The 13471-nt window shown below is 42.6% G+C and overlaps 1 protein-coding gene across 3 annotated transcripts in view; it reads right to left on the reverse strand.

The window, feature by feature from the left end:
- LOC143816805 (retinol dehydrogenase 7-like) overlaps window positions 1–11861 on the reverse strand; it is a 51309-nt gene extending 39448 nt beyond the window's left edge. Inside the window, exon 1 of one of the 3 annotated variants that reach the window (XM_077297659.1) lies at window positions 11753–11861. The gene's annotated coding sequence lies outside the window, so the exon portion shown is untranslated. Of the gene's footprint in view, window positions 1–443; window positions 510–11722 lie in introns of those variants that run through there. The other 2 variants (XM_077297658.1, XM_077297660.1) reach the window with 2 other exon arrangements.
- Window positions 11862–13471: the final 1610 nt, after the last annotated feature.

Below are 13471 nucleotides of genomic sequence, written 5' to 3' on the forward strand. Positions count from 1 at the left end.
AGGAAAATAATTATCTTTAATGTAGGCATATGTTTTATGTGTTTAGTTATGTATGAAGATCTGTTTTGTGTTTGGTGCAGTGTGATGTGTGAAGCAACTGTTTCGCCACTACTTACACTTGGTTCCTCCACAACTTGCATCTCTCCACCCGTCTCGTCCCCTTCTGACAGCTTCTCATCTGATTCAGCTTCCTGTTTAAACATAAGTAATGCATGTAGTGATTAACAAAAATTTAAATAAAAAACATTTCAAATTTTTGGGTTAACTTACCGATGCACGCTGTTGAGGAGGGCTGTCAGAAGAGGACATTGTGGCTGTGGGATCAATGAGTGGTCCCTGTGGGATGGCCGGTGGCTGTGGTCCCTGGTGGCTCTGTAAGTTAAAAGACACTTGCAAGCTGATCTACACATTGAAGTAGCAGATTTAGGGTCTTCAAAACTTACTTTGAAAGATTTAGAGATGTGGGTATGTCTGGGTGGGTTTGGGTGGTCCCTGTAGGAGGTACCTGGTGTATCTGTAAGTATAATGAATTTATAGTTAGACCACCCCCCGAACTAGGTACTGTTTAACAATAACCACCCTGCTAAAATGATGTGAGCAATGTTCAGGAAGGTGAACACCCAAACCCAAAAACAAATACACCCGGTGCACCTAACCATTTCCATGTACAAAAAAAATTAAATAAATAAAATTGAAATGTGAACCCACCATGTTAAAAGATATTTACCACATATTTTATTTCCAAAAATCCCTTGAAAAATTTACCTCCCCCCCAAAAAATGTAAAGTATTACCTTTAATCTAAAATAAACCCTCAAACAACTCTGTATTGCATGTGTTACCACTTGTACATATGCCGTTTTTAAATTTTCATTTCTGAAATGATACTACGGACATTCGTTATTAAACATTTTATTATTTTATTTTTTATTTATTTTTAATTTTTTTTAAACATAACAAAGGAGCTAAAATGCTCTATATTTTAAATACAAGTACATCAACTGGGTGGTTTCAAATAATAATAAAAAAAATTTTAATAGATAAAAAAAAAAAAAAAAAACACACGCTCACACATTGAAACCACATGCTGCACAGACCACTATACTTGATAAAAAATACATCCTATTTTTACAAAAAATACAATTTTAAATAGAAAAAAAACACACACAAGACACACGCTCACACATTGAAGCCACATGCTGCACAGACCACCATTACTTGGTAAATACATCAGAAAAAGGGAATTAACCAAAAGGCATGGACGAATGCACATGCAATCACCAAGACGCACACAAACATGCCTGAAAGCACACAGGCGCAGGCATAACACAAGCATAACACATGAACAGGCATAAGATTGGCGAATGCATAAGGTGCAGGCAGGTGAAGACATACATACAAAAGCACACAGCCGTACGAAAATACACACACACGAGCACATAGGCTTTATGCAAACACACACAGATGCACAAAGACACACAGGCGGACCCAAACAAGACGCATACGCACACATACACATAAAAAAGGCTTGCAGTCCTCTGGCTGCAGCTGGATGTCTTCACAGTGGCTGGCCTCAGGGTGGATCTGGACTCTAGCAGGGCACTGGCTGTTGCAGGACGATGGCAGGCCTCAGGTTATATTCAGGTTTTAAGCTCTTGCTGTAGTCAGTACCTCATACAGACACAAATGCACACGCACAGAGACGCACACAAAAATGGCAATACTCACACTGGCTCTATGGTGGCTGGAGTTTGGGTGTGGCTGGAGTCTAGCTGTCAGTCGAGTCTTGGAGGAAGACAGAAGTCTTGCTGGCACACTGGAGTCTTTTGTGGCAGGCTGGAGTCTTGTGGCAGGCTTCTTCTCTGTAGGGTTCTTGCTGGCATATGTGGGGTTCAAGGCCCAGGCCAGGTTTCTATAGATTTGGGGGTGTCTGGCCAATTGGCTACAAAATCCTGCTTCTGAGCATGCTCAGAGTAAAAAAATGTTTTGCAGCGCTGCATTGCGTCGTACGACATGTCTCGACGGATCCTGCGTCCATAGGCTTCCATTGTAGCCAACGACACATGCCGCAGGATGCGCTGTGACACGTTTTTTAGGCGGAGACAAAAAACGTTACAATCAATGTTTTTTCCCGACGACGTGTCGGCAATTTTCGACACATACGTCGTACACGACGTATGACAATCCGTCACAATGCGTCGCCAATACAAGTCTATGGGAAAAAAACGCATCATGGGACATTTTGCAGGATGCGTTTTTTTTCACAAAACGACGCTTTTCGACGTCTACAGAAAAACGCTAGTGTGAAAGTAGCCTTACTGTAGTGCTGCTTCCCGGCGGCCATATGTGTGGTCCTGATGCGGCACACGGATGTTTCAAACGGACACTGATATCTCTAGTACCAGAAATATCAGGACATGTGAAACCGGCCTAAGGCCAAGTGTTTTATCAGATAGCACACAGACATGTTTTTCAATAGGGCAGTGCTGATGAATTTTTTTTTTCTTAACAGATTGTCAGTGAAAAAAAAAAATAAAAATTGAAGCATCTTGCGATTTCACTTTGTATTTGGATGCCACTGACCTATTCAAGTCTATGGGTGCAGGGAAAACATGCCAAGGTATCATTTTATTCAGCTTCCCATGACCTACATGCATCTGCTGTGTGACATGGGAAATACTAGTACGTTATATATCGAGAAGAGGTTAAGGACTCATGTGAAAACTGTAGGAGTTTTTTCTTTTCTTTTTTAAGGATTCTACTGACTTGAATACTAGTGTCATGACCAGTTCATTTGTAAAATCTCATGCACCATTCCTTAGTCTGTGCTGTCTCGATGCAACTGTCTACCGTATTGCCAATAAAATAAGGTAATGAATGTCTAAGGAATCGGACGTTATCCTCAAGTTCCTTTATTTTTTGCAGCGTGCAAAAAAGTGATATTTCGGCCACACACAGCCTCTGTATTGTTTTTATTCACTCTATATGGCTTGAGAAAGGCAATGTGGGGCGCAAAATAACTTTTTTTTTTTTGCGCATGCGGTAACCAATAAAGGAAATTGATAAGAATGTCTGGTGCCTTGGACATTCATTCCCTTATCACCTAACCAAGACAGAATTTGTTTTCCAAGGGCAGGTCTCATCGGAGAGATTCGGGCAGATTACACAAATCACTCTCCGATCAGAGTTTTATCAAGGTGTGGTCCGATTCTGAGGAAATGCTCTGAAGGAAAATCGGACATCTGCTTGGCCCCATAAATGAACGCGGTCTGGTGTTTTGTTGGACTGGATCTTGGATCTTGTCAGATGATAAGAAATTCATTTAATCCCATCCCGACATGCAGTGCTATGTTCCTGCAAACTGCCATATTGACACAAACACACAATTCTCAATTGCGGAGCGCCGCAGCAATTGAGTGCGGGTGTCAGCTCTACATGAGAGCTCATACTCTGCAGCAACGCCCACGATTGGGGTTAGCATCGATCACGGACTTTTAACCCCTCTTATGCTGCTGTCAATAGTGACAACGACATTGTGGATCATTGCACAGGGAGTGTGTTCCCGGTCTGCTCCCATGAGCACAATGCAATCGTGACTCTGGTGTCCTTCAGGGAGGGTGGCCTCCCTGCCTGTCAGTCGCTGCTCTGATGCCCTGCAGTGCAGAAGCATTGCATAGTATCAAAACCAGTCTAAGGCCGGCGTCACACTGGCGAGTTTTACGGACGTATGAGCGCAGAAAATACACCCGTAAAATACGCATAACACACGGCCCAATGATTCCCTATGGCCCAGCTCCTATCAGCCGTATTTTACTGATCCGTATTATACGGTCTTGTACGGCCGTACAAAATCGCAGTATGCTGCGTTTGTCACCGTATTGCGCAAAAAAAAAAAAAAAAAAAAAAAAAAAAAATCGCCAATGAAAGTCTATGGGGGCAAGAAAAATCCGGACTATACACAGACCAGCAGTGTGACTTGCGAGAAATACGCAGTGGTGTTCTATAAAAAAGCCGGTAATTCAATTGCCGGCTTTTCATTTCTCCTTCCCAAACCCGACATGATATGAGACATGGTTTACATACAGTAAGCCATCTCATATCCCTTTTTTTTTGCATATTCCACACTACTAATGTTAGTAGTGTGTATGTGCAAAATTTGGGCACTGTAGCTTGTAAAATAAAGGGTTAAATGGCGGAAAAAATTGGCGTGGGCTCCCGCGCAATTTTCTCCGCCAGAGTGGTAAAGCCAGTGACTGAGAGCAGCTATTAATAGCCTAGAGAGGGTCCATGGTTATTGGCCCCCCCAGGCTACAAACATCTGCCCCCAGCCACCCCAGAAAAGGCACATCTGGAAGATGCGCCTATTCTGGCACTTGGCCACTCTCTTCCCACTCCCGTGTAGCGGTGGGATATGGGGTAATGAAGGGTTAATGTCACCTTGCTATTGTAAGGTGACATTAAGCCATATTAATAATGGAGAGGCGTCAATTATGACACCTATCCATTATTAATCCAATAGTACTAAATGGTTAATAAAACACACTTTATTACAAAGTATTTTAATGAAATAAAGACACATGTTGTTGTAATATTTTATTAGACTCTTAATCCACCTGAAGACCATCGTCCTGAAACAAAGTTAAAAAAACAAACAACAATATTCCATACCTTCCGTTATGTCCCACGATGTAAATCCATCTGAAGGGGTTAAATCATTTTACAGCCAGGAGCTCTGCTAATGCAGCTGTGCTCCTGTCTGTAAAACCCTGGGTACTGAATGGAAAGCAGGGTGATCTGTAGTTACCTTGAGTCGCGGTGATGCGCCCTCTACTGGATGTCCTCATATGAACTCGAGCATGGGAACTTCTCCAAGGCTCCAGTTCATGAGGACATCCAGCAGAGGGCGCATATTAACCATTTAGTACTATTGGATTAATAATGGATAGGTGTCATAATTGATATCCCACCGCTACACGGGAGTGGGAAGAGAGTGGCCAAGTGCCAGAATAGGTGCATCTTCCAGATGTGCCTTTTCTGGGGTGGCTGGGGGCAAATGTTTGTAGCCAGGGGGCCAATAACCATGGACCCTCTCTAGGCTATTAATATCTGCCCTCAGTCACTGGCTTGACCACTCTGGCGGAGAAAATTGCGCGGGAGCCCACGTCAATTTTTTCCGCCATTTAACCCTTTATTTTACAAGCTACAGTGCCAAAATTTTGCACATACACACTGCTAACATTAGTATTGTGGAAAATGGAAAAAAAAAAGGGATATGAGATGGTTTACTGTATGTAAACCATGTCTCATGTCGGGTTTGTGAAGGAGAAATGAAAAGCCGGCAATTGAATTACCGGCTTTCCACATATATCGCGCTGAATTAAATATAAATACAGAAATATATATATATATATATATATATATATATATATATATATATATATATATATATATATATATATATATATATATATATATATATATATATATATATATACACACACACACACACACAAACTCACCGGCCACTTTATTAGGTACACCATGCTAGTAACGGGTTGGACCCCCTTTTGCCTTCAGAACTGCCTCAATTCTTCGTGGCATAGATTCAACAAGGTGCTGGAAGCATTCCTCAGAGATTTTGGTCCATATTGACATGATGGCATCACACAGTTGCCGCAGATTTGTCAGCTGCACATCCCAAAGATGCTCCATACAAGGCAGGATGGATCCATGCTTTCATGTTGTTTACGCCAAATTCTGACCCTACCATCCGAATGTCGCAGCAGAAATCGAGACTCATCAGACCAAGCAACGTTTTTCCAATCTTCTACTGTCCAATTTCGATGAGCTTGTACAAATTGTAGCCTCAGTTTCCTGTTCTTAGCTGAAAGGAGTGGTACCCGGTGTGGTCTTCTGCTGCTGTAGCCCATCTGCCTCAAAGTTCGACGCACTGTGCGTTCAGAGATGCTCTTAGGCCTACCTTGGTTGTAACGGGTGGCGATTTGAGTCACTGTTGCCTTTCTATCAGCTCGAACCAGTCTGCCCATTCTCCTCTGACCTCTGGCATCAACAAGGCATTTCCGCCCACAGAACTGCCGCTCACTGGATTTTTTTTCTTTTTCGGACCATTCTCTGTAAACCCTAGAGATGGTTGTGCGCGAAAATCCCAGTAGATCAGCAGTTTCTGAAATACTCAGACCAGCCCTTCTGGCACCAACAACCATGCCACGTTCAAAGGCACTCAAATCACCTTTCTTCCCCATACTGATGCTCGGTTTGAACTGCAGGAGATTGTCTTGACCATGTCTACATGCCTAAATGCACTGAGGTGCCGCCATGTGATTGGCTGATTAGAAATTAAGTGTTAACAAGAAGTTGGACAGGTGTACCTAATAAAGTGGCCAGTGAGTGTATATAATAAATATATATATATATATATACACACATATATACACATACACACATATATATATATACACACACACTGTATATATGTTTTACCGAACATTTGAGCACAAATCCATTAGATGTTGGTTTTGCAAGCCTGCGAGAAAATATCGCAGTACGGATGCCATACGGATTACATACGGAGGATGCCATGCGCAAAATACGCTGACACCCTGCCTACGGATGACATACGGATCACTATTTTGGGGACTTTTCTGTGTATTACGGCCGTAAAAAACGGACCGTATTTACATACGCTGAGTGTGACGCCGGCCTAAAGCTGATGTCCCATAGTGGGACAATGTAAAGATACTTAAAAAAAAACAAAAAATAAAAAAATATTCTAATAAAAACCATGTAAAGAAAACAAGCAAACAATAAAAGTATAACATATTTGGTATCACCGCATCCGGAATGACCCAAGCTTTGAAACTGCCCCACTAGTTAACCCATTCAGCAAACACTGAAAAAAAAACAAAAAACAAAGTATGCTTTAGCATCATACTGCCGAACAAACAATGCAATAAAACTAGATAAAAAAGACGAATGTAAATAAAGGTACCGCTGAAAACGTCACCTTGTCCCACAAAAATCAAGCCGCCGTTTAGCTTCATCAGCGGAAAAATAAAAAAGCTATAGCTCTCGGAATAAAGCGATGCAACAATAATTTTTTTCTACAAAATAGTTTTTATTGTCTAAAAAGCACTAAAACGTAAAAAAAAACAACAAACAAACAAACAAAAAAACACAAATGGAATATTGCTGTAATTGTCATGACCCGAAGAATAAAGCTGCCTTATCCATTTTACCATATGTGGAATGGCATAAAAAAAAAAGAATCCTGAATTGCTATTTTTTGTTTTTTTCTGCCTCCCAAAAATCAGAATAGAAAGCGATCAAAAAAAATGTAATGTGCCCGAAAATGGTACAATAAAAAACATCAGCAAAAAAGAAGGCATCACATGCCTCTGTCCGCAGAAATATGGAAAAAACTATAGCTATCTAATTATGGGGATGCAAAAACTAGTTTTGCAATAAAAAAAAAAAAAGTTTTTTTTTTTTTTCTTTTTTCTTTAGTGTGCAACAACAGCCAAACATAAAACACGATATAAATCTGGTATCGCTGTACTCGCACCGACCCAAAGAACATAGTCATTTAATCAATTACATAGCACAAGGAACAGCGTAAAAAAATAAATAAAACCAAATCTTCACCTTCTGTTGATTTGCTCATTCTTCCTCCCAAAAATTGCAGTAAGGTTCGGCTCACATTCATCCTGCGCTCTACGCTGAGCGCTTACACTGGGGCTTCCGTGTAAATCTCTGAAATAAGTGATTCAGATGGTACTCGTGGCGGAAGATTACCTATAATGAGTCAGATGGAGGCACTGTGGATGCCGTGATCTGGAGCTGCCCCTCATTTTAGGCGAGCATAAAAGCGCGGTCCGCCAGAGTTTTTTACAGTTCTGAAAAGAAGGACACTGCTGAACAGAGGCCAGATGGAGTCTAGAGTAACTCTGCTGCTTCATTATAGTGAATGAATTCATCAGGGATTTCATCTGTCATATCACTCGGAAATTTAGATGGAAATCCCAAATTATGTGCTCAGCATAGAGCGCCGGATAACTGTGATCCCAAATGTTATGTAAAATGTTCCCAATCAAGGCTTCAAATCAATCCACAAAATAAAGCAAGCCCCCACTCAGGTCTGTCAGTTGTCAATGGAAATATAGGGGCTTCCACGATTCTGGTAGTACAAAGGCTCTGGAAAAACAAAATAGCTCCTCACTTCCCAAAAGAAATTCAGCAAATTTTGCATTCTAAAATCCAAATTCCCCCCTCCCTTCTGAGCCTTTAGTTTGACTAAGGCCGGTTTCACACGTCAGTGGCTCCGGTACGTGAGGTGACAGTTTCCTCCCGTACCGGAGACACTGACACACGTAGACCCATAAAAATCAATGCATCTGTTCAGATGTCATTGATTTTGTGCGGACCGTGTGCGGACCGTGTCTCCGTGTGCCAAACACGGAGACATGTCAGTGTTCGTGGGAGCGCACGGATTACACGGACCCAATAGAGTCAATGGGTCCGTGTAAAACACGGACCTCACACGGACATTCTCCGTCTGGGGTCCGTGTGGCGTGCCGGAGACAGCGCTACAGTAAGCGCTGTCCCCCCCCACATGGTGCTGAAGCCGCCATTCATATGTTCCCTGTAGCAGCGTTTGCTACAGAGAAAATATGAATGATAGTGTTTAAAATAAAGATCCATGTGTCCGCCGCCCCCCCACCCCCTGTGCGCCCCCCCCGCTGGTCAGAAAATACTCACCCGGATCCCCCGTCGGCAGTCGCTCCTTCCTGGTCTGGCCGCGGCTTCTCTACTGTATGCGGCCGATTACACTCATGAATATGTGGCTCCACCTCCAATAGGGGTGGAGCCGCCTATTCATGAGTGTAAATGAGCGGCCCCACGTGACCGCATACAGTAAGCCGCGGCCAGACCAGGAAGGAGCGACTGCCGACGGGGGATCCGGGTGAGTATTTTCTGACCAGCGGGGGGGGCGCACAGGGGGTGGGGGGGCGGCGGACACATGGATCTTTATTTTAAACACTATTCTTCATATTTTCCCTGCAGCAAACGTTGCTGCAGGGATGATATGAATCGCAGCTTCAGCACCATGCAGAGTGGGTACCACACGCTCCGTGTGGTACCCACTCGCCATACGGGCGGCACACGTGTGCCGCAGGTATGGCCTCCGTGAGTTCCCAGGCACACGGACACGGATAACTCCGGTACCGATTTATTCCGGTACCGGAATTATCTGGACGTGTGGGACAGCCCTAAAGCACATTTAGTGTCCACGTGTTTGGCATTTCTGTACCGATGACAGCCCACCTAATTTATGGGTGCGTGTCTCCAGAAGCATGAGATGGGTACAACGTAGGCTTCTTTCACACTAGCGTCTTGCACTGCACGTCGCTATGCGTCGTTTGGTTGAAAAAAACGCATCCTGCAAAGTGCTTGCAGGATGCGTTTTTTCACCATTGATTTGCATTAGCGTCGCATTGCGACGCTTTGCCACACGTCGCAACCGTCGTGCGACGGTTGCGCCGTGTTGTGGCGGACCGTCGGCTGCAAAAAACGTTACATGTAACGTTTTTTGCTGCCGACGGACCACCATTTCCGACCGCGCATGCTCACAATGGGGCGGCGGATGCGCTGGAAAAATGCATCCGCTGCCCCCGTTGTGCGGCGCATTCACTGCTAGCGTCGGTACGTCGAGTACGACGCTAGTGTGAAAGTAGCCGTACTGGTCACTACAACAGCAGTTTGCAATTTTCACTCAGCAACATCCACTACTGCTTGTTTCCGGAAAACACCCATGGAGTCAAAGCCTTATGAAAATGCAAAATTTGAGTCTAAAGACATTTTTTATAGGAAACTTATTTTTTTTTTTCAATTTTCACTGCTCAGCGGTATAAACTTCTGCGATGCACCTGGGGCTCAAGGTGCTCACCACACATCTAGATAAGTTACCTGAGGGCTCTAGTTTCCAAAAAGGGGACACTTGTGGGGGGTGGGCTTCCACTCTTTAGACACATCAGGGGCTCTGCATACACAATATGGCATCCACTAATGATCCCAGCAAATTTTACATAAAAAAATAAAAAATATCATATAGCGCTCCCTCCCTTCCGAGCCATGCCGTGCAGCCAAATAGTGTTTTTTCCCCACATGTGAGGTATGAGACCCCAATGCACACCACTGAGAGAAATTGCACAACAAGTTTTGGGGGTTCATTTTCTTCTTTTACTTTTGAGAAAGTAAAAAAAAAAAAAAAAAAATTGGCTCTCAAGGAAAAATTTTTGTGAAAAAAGGTTAAATGTTCATCTTTGCCTTCTTGAATGTGGTCGAGGGGTGAAGTTTTTAGAATCGTGTCACTTTTGGGCATTTTCTGTCATATAGGCCCCTCAAAGTCACTTCAAATATGAGGTGGTCCCTAAAAAAAACTGATTCAAGGGCATAAAAATCTAAAAGTTTGAAAATTGCTAAATTTTCCAAGTTTCTGATTTTTTCACAAATAAGTCATATCAAATAAGTGTTGCCACTAACATGAAGTACAATGTGTCACAAGAAAACAATCTCAGAATCAGTGGGATCTATTGAAGTGTTCTAGACTCCAGAGTTATGACCTCATAAAGTGACAGTGGTCAGAATTGTAAAAATTGGCCTAGTCAGGAAGGTGAAAACAGGCTTCGGGGTTGAAGGGGTTAAACATACTGGAAGGTTGGATAAGTTTATCATACAATGAGGAATCATTATTTACTCAAACTGATATACTACTCTAAGAGAGGTGTTGTCCGATTCCTTAGGTTGCATTCACACTACAGCTTCTGACTGGAGCAGCCCAGTACTAGTTTAGTCTTTTGGGCTCATACTCACTTGCGTGAAATAATGCCGAGTCTCGCATGGTAACAACCGGCTCTGCCGTCGGCACTCCAAAGCGGAGGGTGCGGCTGCATAGCAATACAAGGGAGCAGAGCTGGGTGTTACCATGCGAGACTTGGCCGTATTTCACGCAAGTGAGTATGAGCCCTTTAACTGCACAAGGGAACAGCTGCTTCGCCTTCAAGAACACACAGTCAATCATAATAATCATTAGTGTTCCTTGTGAAACAGGCATTTTCTTGCAAGAAATCTGCAAATGTGCAGGGAACAGTACAGAAACAGCATGCGCGCAGGACTGTTATAGCCGGAAGCCACAGCTGGACCGCTACAAGGGAATGCAGTCTAAGGCTGCGGATTTTGCTGCGGATCCACAGCGGATTTGACACGGTTTACCTGCGGATTTACCAAAATCAGTGCGGAAAAATCCGCAACGTGTGCACATAGTCTTAGGGATCATACTCACATGCGATAAACTCCGCACGTCAATACCCGGCACTCAGGAGCGGAGCATGCAGCTGCATGTATTGCTACGTGGCCGCACGCTCCAATCCAATTATTGACGTGCGAGACTCTGAGTTTCTCGCATGTGAGAATGAGCCCTTACAGGCAAAACACATCCTCTTTAAGCTGGATCTTACAACCAAAATAGTTAGTTAAACTCCTTTTGCATATGAATACTAAAGATCACTGTATATACAATACACTCAATCTAAAAGTTATTTACTATTACATGGAAGTAGAAGCTTTAAAATGAAGACACTTTAGAGTTTCCATGTCTTGAATTCTATACAACTGTGGCAAATGGTGCAGGTATAGAAAACACACACCTTCTGTGATAGATTCTTTTAGAACCTCACCTTGCTGGTCCTTGCTGTTGCAATGAGATCAGTTATTTTGTTGAAACAAAGTAGAGGGAGGAGAAAAACATGTGCCTGCTCATTGGACAAATTGAACGTGTCTTTTGGCATGTTAACACAGCATGTGCTGGAATATATAAGGGTGGACTACTGATCAAATAATTCACTGGTCAACGCAATTTTTCTGGCAAAAGGTTTTAAAACATATTTTAAGTCAATTTTGGCCGCTGATTACGAATATGAACTCCGTTTTTGGCTATCACATCAGGATTTCGAGATATTTTTGATGAAAATTACTCCTATTGAATGTTTTGTGATAAAAACACATGATTTTCGGTACTACATTTTGTATATTTTTAATCAAGAAATAACAAAGATTACAAAGTCTATGTACAGCAAATTAAATATACTTACAGAATTAAACTACAAAATATAAAAACACATATATATGGCACACAGATGAATGACAAATGGCAGTTATTTGAACTTTCTTTTCTTGGCTGATCTGTGATGTACAACTTCTGGGTTGTCTCTCATCAAGCTCCAGCAATAGTCAGCCATCATATGTGAGTCCCACCGGCCTTGATACCGTTCTTCCATTGTTTTAATGTCCTGATGAAAACGCTCCCCTTGTTCCTCACTCACATCCCCAAGGTTCTCTGGAAAAAAAGTCCAAATGGTTGTGTAAATAGTGAATCTTGATACTCATTCTACATCCAAAATTTCGCAGACTCATTAGTAGCTCTTCCACAATCTCTTCATAGTTGTCTGCTTTCTTATTCCCTAGAAAATTCTGCACCACATTATGAGAGTTTTGATGAACTGCTTCATCAATCCAAGTTTTATGTGTAAGGGAGGAAAGACAATGTTCTTCCTATCCACTAGAGGACCATGGATGACATTCTTATCGCTAGATGCCAAACTCTGTTTCTGAGGCCATTCAGGTTTCACCCAATGCTCTGCTGTAGCTCTACTGTCCCAGTAGCACAGAAAACAAGGGTGTTTTGTGTACCCTCCTTGCAGACCAAAAAGAAAGTTGTTTACTTTCCTATCATAGCAAATGGGAATTATGCATGTTCAAAGAAAACAAATATATTCTCACATTTATTGGGAGACTAAATGAAAACTAAATTTACCTTAGTGAACCTTATAAACCGGCACTTTTCATACACTACTTATATTTTTCATGAAATTCATGAAAATGGGCTATATACCTGTAGCGCAAAAACGTGATGTGATAGAGAAATTATAAGATCAGATTTGAATTCAACACCCTCAAATTAGTCTAAAACTGTTCTAAGGCCATGTTCACACTTTGCGGTTTTTACCGCGGATCCGCGGCGATTTTGATGCTGCGGGTCCGCAGCAGTTTCCATTGCGTTTACATTAACATGTAAACCCTATGGAAACCGCAAACCGCAGTGCACATGCTGCGGGAAAAAACGTGCAGAAACGCAGCGGTTTACAACCCGCAGCATGTCACTTCTGTCGACGTGCAGTGCATGACGCTAGTGGGAAAGTAGCCTTAGGCTATTTTCACACTTCCGGTTTTTTGAATCCATCACAATGCGTCGGCGCGACGTATCGACAGATGCATCAAAAATAGTGAAAAACGGATGCAACGCATCCAGTATTTTGACGAATCCGCTAGACGGTTCCGTCGAAAAACTGGATCCGTTGCATCCGTTGTGTCCGTTTTTACCATCCGTTTCATCCGTT

The sequence above is a fragment of the Ranitomeya variabilis genome, chromosome 3 (assembly GCF_051348905.1).
Source record: "Ranitomeya variabilis isolate aRanVar5 chromosome 3, aRanVar5.hap1, whole genome shotgun sequence".
Lineage (NCBI taxonomy): Eukaryota > Metazoa > Chordata > Amphibia > Anura > Dendrobatidae > Ranitomeya > Ranitomeya variabilis.